The sequence below is a fragment of the Lampetra planeri genome, chromosome 8 (assembly GCF_965212315.1).
Source record: "Lampetra planeri chromosome 8, kcLamPlan1.2.h2, whole genome shotgun sequence".
NCBI lineage: Eukaryota > Metazoa > Chordata > Hyperoartia > Petromyzontiformes > Petromyzontidae > Lampetra > Lampetra planeri.
Window position 1 is genome coordinate 2,486,799 of NC_136114.1, and position 11,879 is coordinate 2,498,677.

The 11,879-nt window shown below is 41.9% G+C and overlaps 1 protein-coding gene across 1 annotated transcript in view; it reads right to left on the reverse strand.

The window, feature by feature from the left end:
* The window catches only part of LOC144720209 (troponin I, slow skeletal muscle-like), an 81,771-nt gene extending 73,347 nt beyond the window's left edge, over positions 1 to 8,424 (reverse strand). Inside the window, exon 1 of the mRNA XM_078596723.1 lies at positions 8,421 to 8,424. The gene's annotated coding sequence lies outside the window, so the exon portion shown is untranslated. The remainder of the gene's footprint in view (positions 1 to 8,420) is intronic.
* Positions 8,425 to 11,879: the final 3,455 nt, after the last annotated feature.

Consider the following 11,879-nt stretch of genomic DNA (forward strand, 5'->3'; position numbering starts at 1 on the left):
GATCCTACTGTTGAGGTTCAGCCAGTAGTTGTTGGCGCAGCATTTGGTGGTCGTTTGAGCTGCACTGCAGGCAGCTTTCAGAGCCCTTAATGATCCTGTACTTGGGACTTGCTTGTACTTCAGGAGCGCCATGCGCTTGGCTTGGATGATGGGTTCCAATGTCGCCAGGTGTTCCTCAAACCAGTCTGTGTTCTGCCTTGTCTGCTTGCTGAAGGTATTGATGGCTGCATTGAAGATGGCGTCTCTGATGTTCGCCCACTTTGTCTCCACGCTTCCATCTGGTGTGTCGTGTAGGGACTGCTCAAGGCTGTGTTGGAATGATTGAGTGAGCTCTGGGAGGGAGGTCTTGGCAGAGTTGATGCGTAGGTAGCGCTTTTGTTTGAGGCGGTGTATCTTTTTGGGGCGTAGTCTGACCTTGCAGGATACCAGCAAGTGATTGGTGTCACAGACTGCACTGTGGTAGCTGCGTGTGATGAGTACTGAGTTGAGAAGGGCTCGTCGGGTGATGACGAGGTCCGGTTGGTGCCAATTAAGATACCTTGGATGTCACCATGATACTTTAAGGCATGGTTTTGTGAGAAAGAATGAAGTTGTGATACAGAGATTGTGGTATGAACAACTGGCATTCATCTTTCCGATGCAATAATAGCCAAGGCATGCGGGCCACACGTCGTGGTCAGCCCCAACCCTTGCATTGAAGTCTCCCAACAGAAACACGTGCTCAGAGCAGGGGGTTTTGCGAATAATATTGTAAAGCTCTTCATAGAACTGGTCATGAATTTCCGGAGGTGAATAGAGTGTTGGGGCGTAGACACTCAGGATGTTAACATGGCCAGAAGCAGTGAGCAGTCTCATGAGCAGAATCTGCTCGGAGCCTGCGGTCGGTGGTTCTATCATGCCAAGGAGTGTGTTTTTGATGGCGAACCCAACACCATGTTGGCTTGGTTTGTTCTGCTGTTTGCCTTGCCAGTAGAAAGTGTAGTCACTCTCTCGTAATGAGCCACTGCAGTGCTGCAATATCCACATGGAGTCTCGCCAGCTCCCTGTCAATAACTGCAGTCTTGCGGATGTCCTCAATCTGCAATAGATCTTCGGAGAGTCCAAACCACATTGTACGTACATTCCAGCTTGCAAAATGAAGGGCGGTTTTGTGCCACTGTGCGTCACAAAACCGCCTGAGGGGCCCCACTCCTGATTTTCTGTAGGGGTTTACTCCCTTAGCCATTGACTCTCCCGAGACACTCACAAGGCAGTGAGAAAACCGCGCAACCCTGGGAGGGGCACTGACCAGGAACTGACAGCCGGGCCAGCTGTGCCTGGGACTCGTCTAAAGCAGGGTCGTCACGCCCTGAGGAAGTTTATCGCAAACTACTAAATATTCCTTTTGATAAAATGTTCTTGGGTAAATATAATTTCCACGTTGCTGTTGCACATTTATGAAACACCTTTGCCGCTCATCTACAGCTTGTTTCCCTCGCTTCACCCCCCTCTTTACGTCCCCATTAGTCCAAAACACAGAAACATCCTTGGACCTATGCTTAATGTTTTTTTCTGACACCACTTGCCCCCACATTTTTGCACTCTCTTTTTTTCTCTGTGTGTGTTTATGTCACTGTTAACCTAACATACAGAGATTCCTTGCATATGCACCTTTTGCTGTCATATATTCGCACTTTTTGGATTAATGTGTTTCATTTACTACTATCAAATACCTCGTTTGTTAGTTGTCACATATGCTTACCCTGTACTGGTTCTCTACTATAGTGATGCTTTTTTGTTGTTTCTGTGCTCACTGAGTACGAATCTCCCCCTTGAAAAAATGCCAGGGAACTGGCTAAACGGGACCATCGATGTAAACTTAAATTCAACGCTGTAATTATCTTTTGGGATTTTTATTGTGACCTTGTATTAAATTTGAATGTGATAATGGAAAGCAAGATACCAATTTGCCTGAAAAGGAACATTTTAATTCAATGCATATTACCTGCTATGACATAAGGATCAGGCACATGGCCACAAAGGGGCGACACGCTGGCGAGATGTTAACTACCTGAGCTGGTGTACAGGAGGTCGTGGGTTCGATTCCAACCCTGACGCCTGTATATTTTGAGCTTGCATGTCTCTCTCCCCGTGGTCTCGGATATTTTTTTTCGGGTCCTTTAGTTTTTCCCTCTACATTTATAAACATGCATTTCTAGTTTTTTAGCCGCTATAAAATTCCACGTGATAAGCCACTTCATTGAGCGATCATTTGTGGCTAGGTGGCTTCTAAAAAAAGAGATATATATAACCCAGTTGGGCTCACCTGGTAAAATAAAAATTAAATAATAGTAAACTAGTTTCAAGTACAGGCGTAGTATATAGGTTGTGGCACGACACAACTGTGAGGATGTCTTCAGCATTGTGGGGAGATAATTTATCAAGCACTGGCTAATGATGATAAAATATTATTTCTATTACTGGTAGGAACGAAGTGGACCAGACACCAATAGATTATATCGTCCGTCCGTTTGTCCGTCCGTCCGTCCGTGTAGCAACATCGCCCCCTGCTGCAAACACTTGGCATGACCCTACAAAAACCTTTAGACTCAGTGACGCTATCCTGGCTAAACAAGTGTAACATTCCCTTATAATTCCCTCAGATAGCTTTTAATTAAAACATTTAAATTAATGAGGCTTTCCTGGCTAAACACGTGTAACATTCCCTTATAATTCCCTGAGATAGCTTTTAATTAAAACTTTGAAATTAAATAAAAAAAACTCACAGCGCCCTAAAGCCTACAGCTAGGCCTAAAGCCTATAAATAGGCCTCAAAGTCTCCCTTCGTATCGTCCGATTAGGTGTAGCAACATCGCCCCCTACTGGCAGGACCCTACAAAAACCTACAGTGGGGCTTTCCTGGCTAAACAAGTGTAATGATACATTATGTTTATATTCTTTGGTTATTCGTTCCTACCAGCCCACCCCGCAGGGTCCTGTTTATTGCTGGTAAACACCTCAATAATGTAATTACATCTCATTCATGTCTTAATGGAGAGAGTGGATATATTAAAAAACAGAAGTTAAAAAGTGAACGTATTACTGAGTGAATAAGACGAATATTGACAACTTAAAATGTTAAGAAATCAGTGATGGAAGCATGATAAATGAAAAATCTAATTTAATATTGGTCTTTTCAACTCGTGCCCTAGGGTAGGAGCAGCATTTCTGATGCTTTCAAAGAATGTTTGTGGAGCTGTCTTTGTGGGTGTGTGGGAGCAAAAGGATTTACCGTCATTCATCCAATCTCACCCCCAACCTGATCACTCATATCCCTGGGCAGCGCTGCGATTAAGCTGCCCTCTTCAGCATTCATGAAGCCTCTCACATAATACACATACAGACCATCTCTAGTATGACTCACACGCAGCAGTCATGAGCATATAATTGAACACTTCAAAACTGGGCTAAAATATTAAGTGTGTCCACAACAATATGCCTAGATATTTTTTTGTTTTGTTTCGACATTGATGTATTTTTAATGTCTTCCAACGTTAAACTTGTGCATGTGATGTGTGGATTTATAAGCGATTTATAACGCAATCATTTGTTTTACCATAGTGGCACGGTGGTTAGCACACCACACTATTAACCTGGTAATCTGAGTTTGATACCTGGCCGGCTGCAGTGAGAATGAGTGACAAAAGTAATGTATTAATTGGTCCTTACTCGGCATCCCTCCACACCAACGCATACTGACCAGTGTGGTGAGGTATGGTCAAATAACCCCACTGATAACCGACAGTGCAATCAGTAGTGGATTGACAAAGGGCTGTAATTGAAAAAATATATATTTCGCCAATAGCGATGGATGGTCTAGGATTGATATTATTCAAAGCTCAAATGCTAAATTATGTTTCACGTAAAAAAATGTATCAGATTTAAATAATTATGAGGTATGTCTGCCACTTCATACCATCCATCTAAATGTCAACAATAAAACGCGTATATTGTATTACTCACAATTCTATGAATGTATAGTTTTCTCTTTTAGGTCACCAGAACATTTCTGGAAACTCTTTGGGTCTCGACTTGATTTCGTCCCTCTATCATCGTGCTTCCCGAAAGACGTTTTTATTTACATATCCCGCGACACTCACTCGCTCGCGTGCCACACCGCTCGCCCAACCGCGCACTCGCCAATGCCGGGGGAGCTGAGAGGGCCCAGGGGGTGGGTGGGTGGGGGAGGCTGCCTGCTGCCGTTGCTGCTGCGCCTATGGCAGCCAATGGATGAGGCTGGGATCGGCCACTGAACTGCACGGAAAGTTTGTCGCCTGGCCTGGCTTGCAAAGAGTGCTGGAGTGACGAGGTGCTTTGCTTGCCTACAACTCCGAAAACACAGCGGCACACCTGGGACTTGTGAGGCACTGTGCGAATGCTTCGTGTGCACTGTAACGGACCGCTATGATATCTATCTATCTCCATATATATAAAAGGCAAAGTTGTGATTATGTGTGTCTGTTAAAAATGTTTAGCATACTTCCCGACATGCAACAAACTTGAAATTAGCCATGTGGGTACTTTCCAGACTGGGGAGCTCAATAATGCATATATTTAATTAGACCTCCTTTGCCAGAACGAAAATATAATAATAGGGTTTTTCCCCTTTTTTGTTTGTATAAAAACACACTATGATAATATATGCATATATGCATATATTATCATCGTGTGTTTTTTGTTTGCATTTTGACTGCAAGTATTGTGGTTAATGCAGACATGAATTATTGTAAAATGTTTCAGTTTTGTTGCCATAAAAAAGGGGAAAAACCCTATTATTAATGCATATATTTTTTGCACGGCAAGTGAATTGTGACGTCACATCTGTCATGTGACCCGCGCATGTGGAAGCGTAACGTAGTGTCGTGGTTAGCGCGCTGCGCTACGAACCCGTCGACCCGAGTTCGATTCTCGCTCAAGGCCACCGCCGGTGACGATTATTTGAACCGGTCCTGGGCCCTCCCCTAGGTCGATTCAGCCTCAAACAATTAACTGGTGTGATGTGTGAACATCGCCACTGGGGAGACAAAGGCGGCCGGGCGTGTTGAATCCAAGTCCCGGGTAGTAAAGCTAGTACTATATATGATATTTACTTTTATACACACATGACTGCTTTGAAATTAATTCTAGATTTGACGTTTTCGTGACTGCAATGATCCATACTCTTTGGTTTATTCGGTAAAGTCACGTAGGTTAAAAAAGAAAACAAATAAAATAATCACAACGTTTCGGAGGCAACACAAGCTTCCGTCTTCAGGTGGAACCGTCACTTGATACAGTAATTTTGGTGTGTCGGTTCCACCTGAAGACGGAAGCTTGTGTTGCCTCCGAAACGTCGTGTTTTAATGTATTTGTTTTCTTTTTTAACCTACGTGACTTTACCGAAAAAAACAAAGAGTATGCTTTGAAATTATATTGAACATTGTCAACAGATTAATGGGGGACTCCTTTGAGTTCTAAAATCACAAGCAACCAAAATAACGTTAAATGTTCTCTTAATGAATTCGCGAGAGTTAGAGCTGGGTCATCGTTGAAGCAGGTGAGGAGAAATTATGTAGGGCCCCGCTGCATCACGGCCGACATTCCTCAGCTGAGCCAGCGACAAGTAACATATTGTATCGATTTAAAGCTTTCGTGACTGCAGGGATTCATCTTCTTGGTTCTTTCGGTAAAGTCACGTAGAATGGAAATAATAAAATAATAAAAATAAAACATAATAAAATAATATAATAAAATAATATAATATAAAGTAATATAATATGTTGTATTTTTATTATTTTATTATTTCCATTCTACGTGACTTTACCGAAAGAACCAAGAAGATAACATATTGTACTTGTTGCGCTTCGTCATGTCTACGTGCAGCCCTCGATCGATCAGCTGTTGGATGGAGGCCTCACCCCTACGCCTTTCGATCGGTCGTGGGAGGTTGTTTGAGAAGAGTTTGTTATTTGTTGAAAAGTATTTTTGTGAGGCTTTGGGCCTGCGGCAAAATGTGGTTAGAGCTCAGCGAGTGCAGCCCAATGTTGTGTCCAGTTTAACACGTAGGCTTTCGCGACCAATATTATTCATAATAAACGTTTTTGGGTTAGATCGTGTTATTTATAAATGTGTCGTAACCCTCTACCACCCGACACGGCCAATCAGCTATGGCATTGTGAGAGAGGTGGATGGGATGGGGAGCTGTAATTTTGACGAAACTTTGGCCGAAGCCTCCAGATGTAAAGTGGCAATGCGTTTCTATGCATGTGCATGGACATTGTTATGCAAGCTGTCAACAGCAGATAGGAGAGAGGAGGGCTGAAATTAAACAACTCAAACTATAGCAACAAAATTTTTTTTCATTATGTACGTGGATAATTGGACCACATTTTAAGGAATTTCTTCACGAAACTGTATGCAAAGCGTGATCAGTTTACCTTACGATACAGTATGCGGAATCCACGCGATACATTTTACTATTCTGCTGGCACTCCAGAAGTCAGTCAGCTTTGAAGAAAAAATTAAGGACATAGAGGCTCAAGCAGCCGTGTTGGCTGCGGGCCATCATCAAGGTCCTACCGTATCTGTGTAGATTTAATGGCACTCTTTGCCAAGAAGTGGAAGAGGTGGAGCGCAAAGGAGGAGAGAGCGGGGTGATTGAGGCGAGGAATAGGTAATACATGATAACGTGTTGGGGACACGTTCACTTTATATGAAGCTGTTGTACAGCAGCTACCCGTGCGTGTCCTGCACCACGAGTCTATTTACACGACTTTGCCTTGGCTCTGGAAGTAGTGCAGATGTCACGTAAGTAAGACATCTTTTTTGATTTTCCAGTAAACTGGGGATTTTGTCGCATTTTAAGCAAAGACAAAACCTACAATATAACAAGAGGCAATTACATAAATATTGATTGTTAAAAACACAACGGAACCATTTATAGTTTATAATTTATCTTTTTTTGCTGTAAAACATTGTTTTAGTAGCCTATGAGTGTCACACAATTAGATAATTGCACCAACATAATTCCAGCATAATGAACCGGATTGGTGTGACATGTCAACACTTTCACGCAAATTGTATTACAATGTATTGGTACTGGCAGTAGCGTTATTTCTCTGATTAACACATTGTAATTGAGCAGAGATGCCATTCTCATTCAATAAATCTGAAACTTAAAATACCAGAATCTTGAAAAACACAAATCTCAAAATGTGATATGTTATCTATCCAAAGTAATTCCCTCAGACTCCGTGAACTTTAAGTGAACATTCTATTTTACATTGTCCCTCGATGTCATTTAAATAAAAAAAGAGAAAACATTAACCTTCATTTTTGACAACTTGTGTTTCAACATTTATATTTAAAGGGTATCTTTGTCAGTGAATGTGAGTTATACAATACAGCATAAAAAACCCACAACTGTTCCACGTGACAACAACCTACATTTAAGCATCCAATGCGTGAATATTTAAAATAAAATAAAACTCATTTAAATTTTGAAAAAACTGTTCACATTTTTCACTCGATAAAGAAATTCCTTTATGCGTTCCAAAGCGTCGTTTCCTCTTCTTTCACACATTAAAACATCTTGATCGTTTCTGTATTTTACAATACGTTAGTGTCCATCTAGCGTCCGAACACTGACCGTAAATATAAATACCACAGGCTGAAATACATGATTACGAACAGGAGGGAGCAGCCACAGAACAACAGTACAACCTGTAAGTCACGGTACGTTGTTTTTAGTGTGCTTTTCTCCGAACGGGATGGCGATTTCAAGACGTCCAGGCACTTGCCTTCCTCCGGATATCTCGCGTTGCTGTTAGCAGCTGGCAGCATGCTTGTTACTGCGTAAATCAAGCTAGACGGATTGGCACATTACGCAAGCGCATCAAAATTGCGATCCAGGCAGGCTCGGAGGTCATGGATGATGCCGCAGTATGTTTTAATGCAATGCAAATGGCATGAAATGGTCAGAGGGTCCACATGTCTGAAAACACACAAAAACATGTTAATGCTTAAAAACATGGCATTTACGGTTGGAACATAAATGGCATGTTTGTTGCAAAGCCCACAATTGGTCATATTAGTATGAGCAACACTTAATAGGTGACGTTTATGGCAATGGCCCATCTTCACAGCACATGTACTCTAAGGAAGGATCATTGCGCGTTACATATTTGTCCTGTTCAGGCCACAGCGTTATTGAGGAATGCGTTGAGGGTTTTTCTCACTCGTGCTTGTGTGCACAACTCCCAACGCCGTATCGCCAAATAATTTACACGGCATTTGCATGATTGACGAAAAGTATTTGTACGCGCGCAATGTGTTTAAAAATGAATCTATTCCGTTAAAAAAAAAACATTAGTGGAGACAGATGTTACGAAAATATTACTTACTTGGTCTCCGCTACGAGATGGAAAGACAAAGAAAACACGTCTTGGTTAAACAGACGTTTGACATTTCAATAAAACTCCTTAACCCATACGTTTGACATTTCAATAAAACTCCTTAACCAAAGTCAAAGATATCACAACTTTTTTACGAATTTAAAACATGACTGACCTATACGGTGCACAAATACCATGGGCTGGGCGTGCACAAGCATGCAGTGGTGAATGTAAAGTTAAAGTAGATAAAAAAAAATCTTCACTGGAAAAAGGTAATAAAATGTAGTTTGGGTATCACAGTCACGAAATAAAGGTTATAATATTCATACAATCATATAATACTAGCAGCCAGACACGATTACACCTGGTTGTCTCATCACACTTGGTTGTCTATTGCATCACATCAAGGGAGTTTCTTCGTCATCTGCACAACCACAATTGTCACTTAATTTGGTACATTTCAGCAATGAGCACTTAACATGTTCGGTTTGCCAGGAAACAAATTTTTCAAGGCAAATAATAAAAGTCAGTATTTTTTGTCAGTTTATAAATACGGTACGCAACTGATGTTACATCTTCTGGAGGCCGCTCCCTGACACGAGGTGACGTTGCACCGTTCGCCGCAAGAGTTCCATACAAGAAATATGTTCATGGCGTGACCCCAATAGCACGACTGCAAAATAATTGGGGGAATAAGAGAAAAAAATTCGATAGATAAAAAAATACATTTCTTCAATTGAAGCGTTTAAATACATTTGTGGGGTGTAGTTTGATTAAATGTGCTCAATTTTTTTTAATACGCATACTGTATATAAAGTGCTACTAAATGTTAAACCCATTTGTATGCATCAGTTTGTCAAAGCTTGGCCAATGTCGGCTATCTCAGTCGATGTCCTTGCCTCCACCTCCACCATGCCGATCGTAAGAGTGGGTCGGCAGCACGCGGTTGTATTCTCACACCTACTTGCAATGCAAACGCATTCTGTGCAAGATGATTGCAGCAGGATGCACAGCTGCCAGTGGCGATGTAACATCTCGCGTGCGATGTCACCCGAGTGCAGGAATACGGGTCAAATTATGGCTTTGCAGATTGGCTTTGTAGTGAGGTTGTCTTTACACGTAGCTTTGGTGGAAAGTGTTGACAGGCGTAAACTACACTGATGGCTAGGGCAGTGGCTTTGCGTGAAAGTGTAATGACGTGTAAACAAATTATTTAGTGATGGTGCAGTTTTGCGGTGGTGCACAATCACGATTTACAAATACTCAACACACTCGTCAACAACACTGCCTTAAAAGGTGGAAAAGAATATATATATCAGCGGCATTGTGGGCAATGGCCCTTTTGCTTGTCATTATAATCATGTAATTATATATTGATTCTCTTAAGGCGGTGTTTTTTTTATGAGTGCGTTGAGGTTTTTGGTAATTATATATGTAATGTATACCAATTTCCCTCAAGCTATCCATTACATCATACATTGGCTTATTTATACCTCCTGTAGCTTTATCCTCATGCGTACATTTTATGAAATCCCATAGCAAGTCTCGGTGTGAGTCAATACACTTAAGACATTGTGCAAAAGAAAACCCATAAATGTACAAGGAGTTTAATAACAATAATTTGCTTCACCTCACCATCTCTCGCGGTATTTATCTCCGGGAATGACAGGTCCTCACGCAAGTGGATTGCTCTTTGTATTACAATAAAGCTTACAGTCAGCTATCGGCCTGTTCTGCCTGCCTGCCTGCCTCTGGGTCTTCAGGCAAGTCCCTTTTAAACGAGGCTGGTGAAAGTGGCAATTTCCATTCAGCCAGCAATCTGCACGTGTTTGTGAGTGGGGGAATTATTCCAGAGGGGCAGCAGTGCCACATACAGTAACATGACATTATGCTCGTGTCTTTACTAAGAGCCATTTCATGTTGGTCAAAAATAATCTGAGCGATGCTTTTAAAGGGTTAAATTTTTTAAATTTAAATTGTACTAAGGGCGAAAAAGAAGTGGCTGAAAACTGCATTTAAACATCATAATATGTTCAGCCGTGTGATTATTGCAAAAAAAAGTCTCGATTCGTTGCAGATAAGATTTGCGACCAAAATGCATCTACCCCTTTAACCATCAGTGATATTCACAAACAAGGCTGGTTTTGTTTCAACATTCCATCTGCATCACCCATCTCCACAAATTGGATGACAGATGAACATCTGCTTGTCAGTGCAAGTCGGGTATAATTTGCATAGTGAATGGCCCATGAACCTGGTACTTATTTGCTATATATATGTTTTTCCTCAGACGCAGCATAAACAATTATCTATCCACTGTTGAATAATGCCAAGAAACCGGAATAGAGTACTGTGTTGTACCGTACACAGGAGGTGTTCCACTAGGGGGCTACAGACGACGGTTTTACGAGAAGAGCTCCGTGCCCTCCACAGTCACGCTCGAGTGAGCAGTCATAGCAGTGGACAACAACAGGAGCCTGGTGAAGATGAATCACTCGATGTAGAACGAGGGTCGCCACTTTTGGACTACAGATCAAACCCGGACACATGTATCACTCAGCCTAGGTCTATCACAACTGCGTGAGTAGCCTAGGATAAAATTCAAACGGAATAGCACTCACCAATACGGATCAAATCATGCCACCCAAACACAGATGATGATTCCCGGACTGTCTGGGTCAAAACCCGGATAGTTAACCTGGACAGCTTGGCAACCCTCTATACAAAATGACACTTACATTGTGGGGTAACTGAGGATGGCAGCTGAAATATAGCACACAAACTTCTGCAATAAAGTGTATGTATTATTACTACTACGCTTGTTAACCAAGGATAGCCTCATTGAGTGTCAAATATTTTTCAGGAGGGGTTCTGCCAAGTTTTTGCAGTAGGGGGCGATGATCGATGATGCTGCTGCTGTGTGAAATCCCAACTGAGTACTGTAATTTGGAGATAAATGTTCAGCTTTGGGATGTTTTCAACCAATACTAATTGCAGTGTATGAGTTTTTTTAGCTACTTGAGGAAACCGGGGATCCCAGACGAAACCCACGCGTAACAAGGGGGAGAACATACAAACTGCACGCAAAAAAGATGCCACACTTGGGAATCGAAGCCAGGTAATTGTTGCTGTGACGCACAAATGTCACCACGGTGCCACCCAATATATGAGTTATATAAAATACTTTGAATTGTGATAATTCACCAAATAACCTGAGAGTGCCTTTCATTATAATAACACTTGTATTGGCCATAATCATCCGAATACTGAAACGTTTCAGCATTCGGATGATTACGCACAGTAAGAGCAAAATCGGCCCCGACTGCGAAATACTTGCTAGGATCCTCCTGAAAATTAGTCTTGAGCCTCAGGAGAGTCTTTCTTGTATACAAAAAATGGAGTGGATCGAAAGTCCCGTGCGTCACATGTGGCGGAGATCGGTGGGCGAGAGGGGTGTGTGTACTGAGT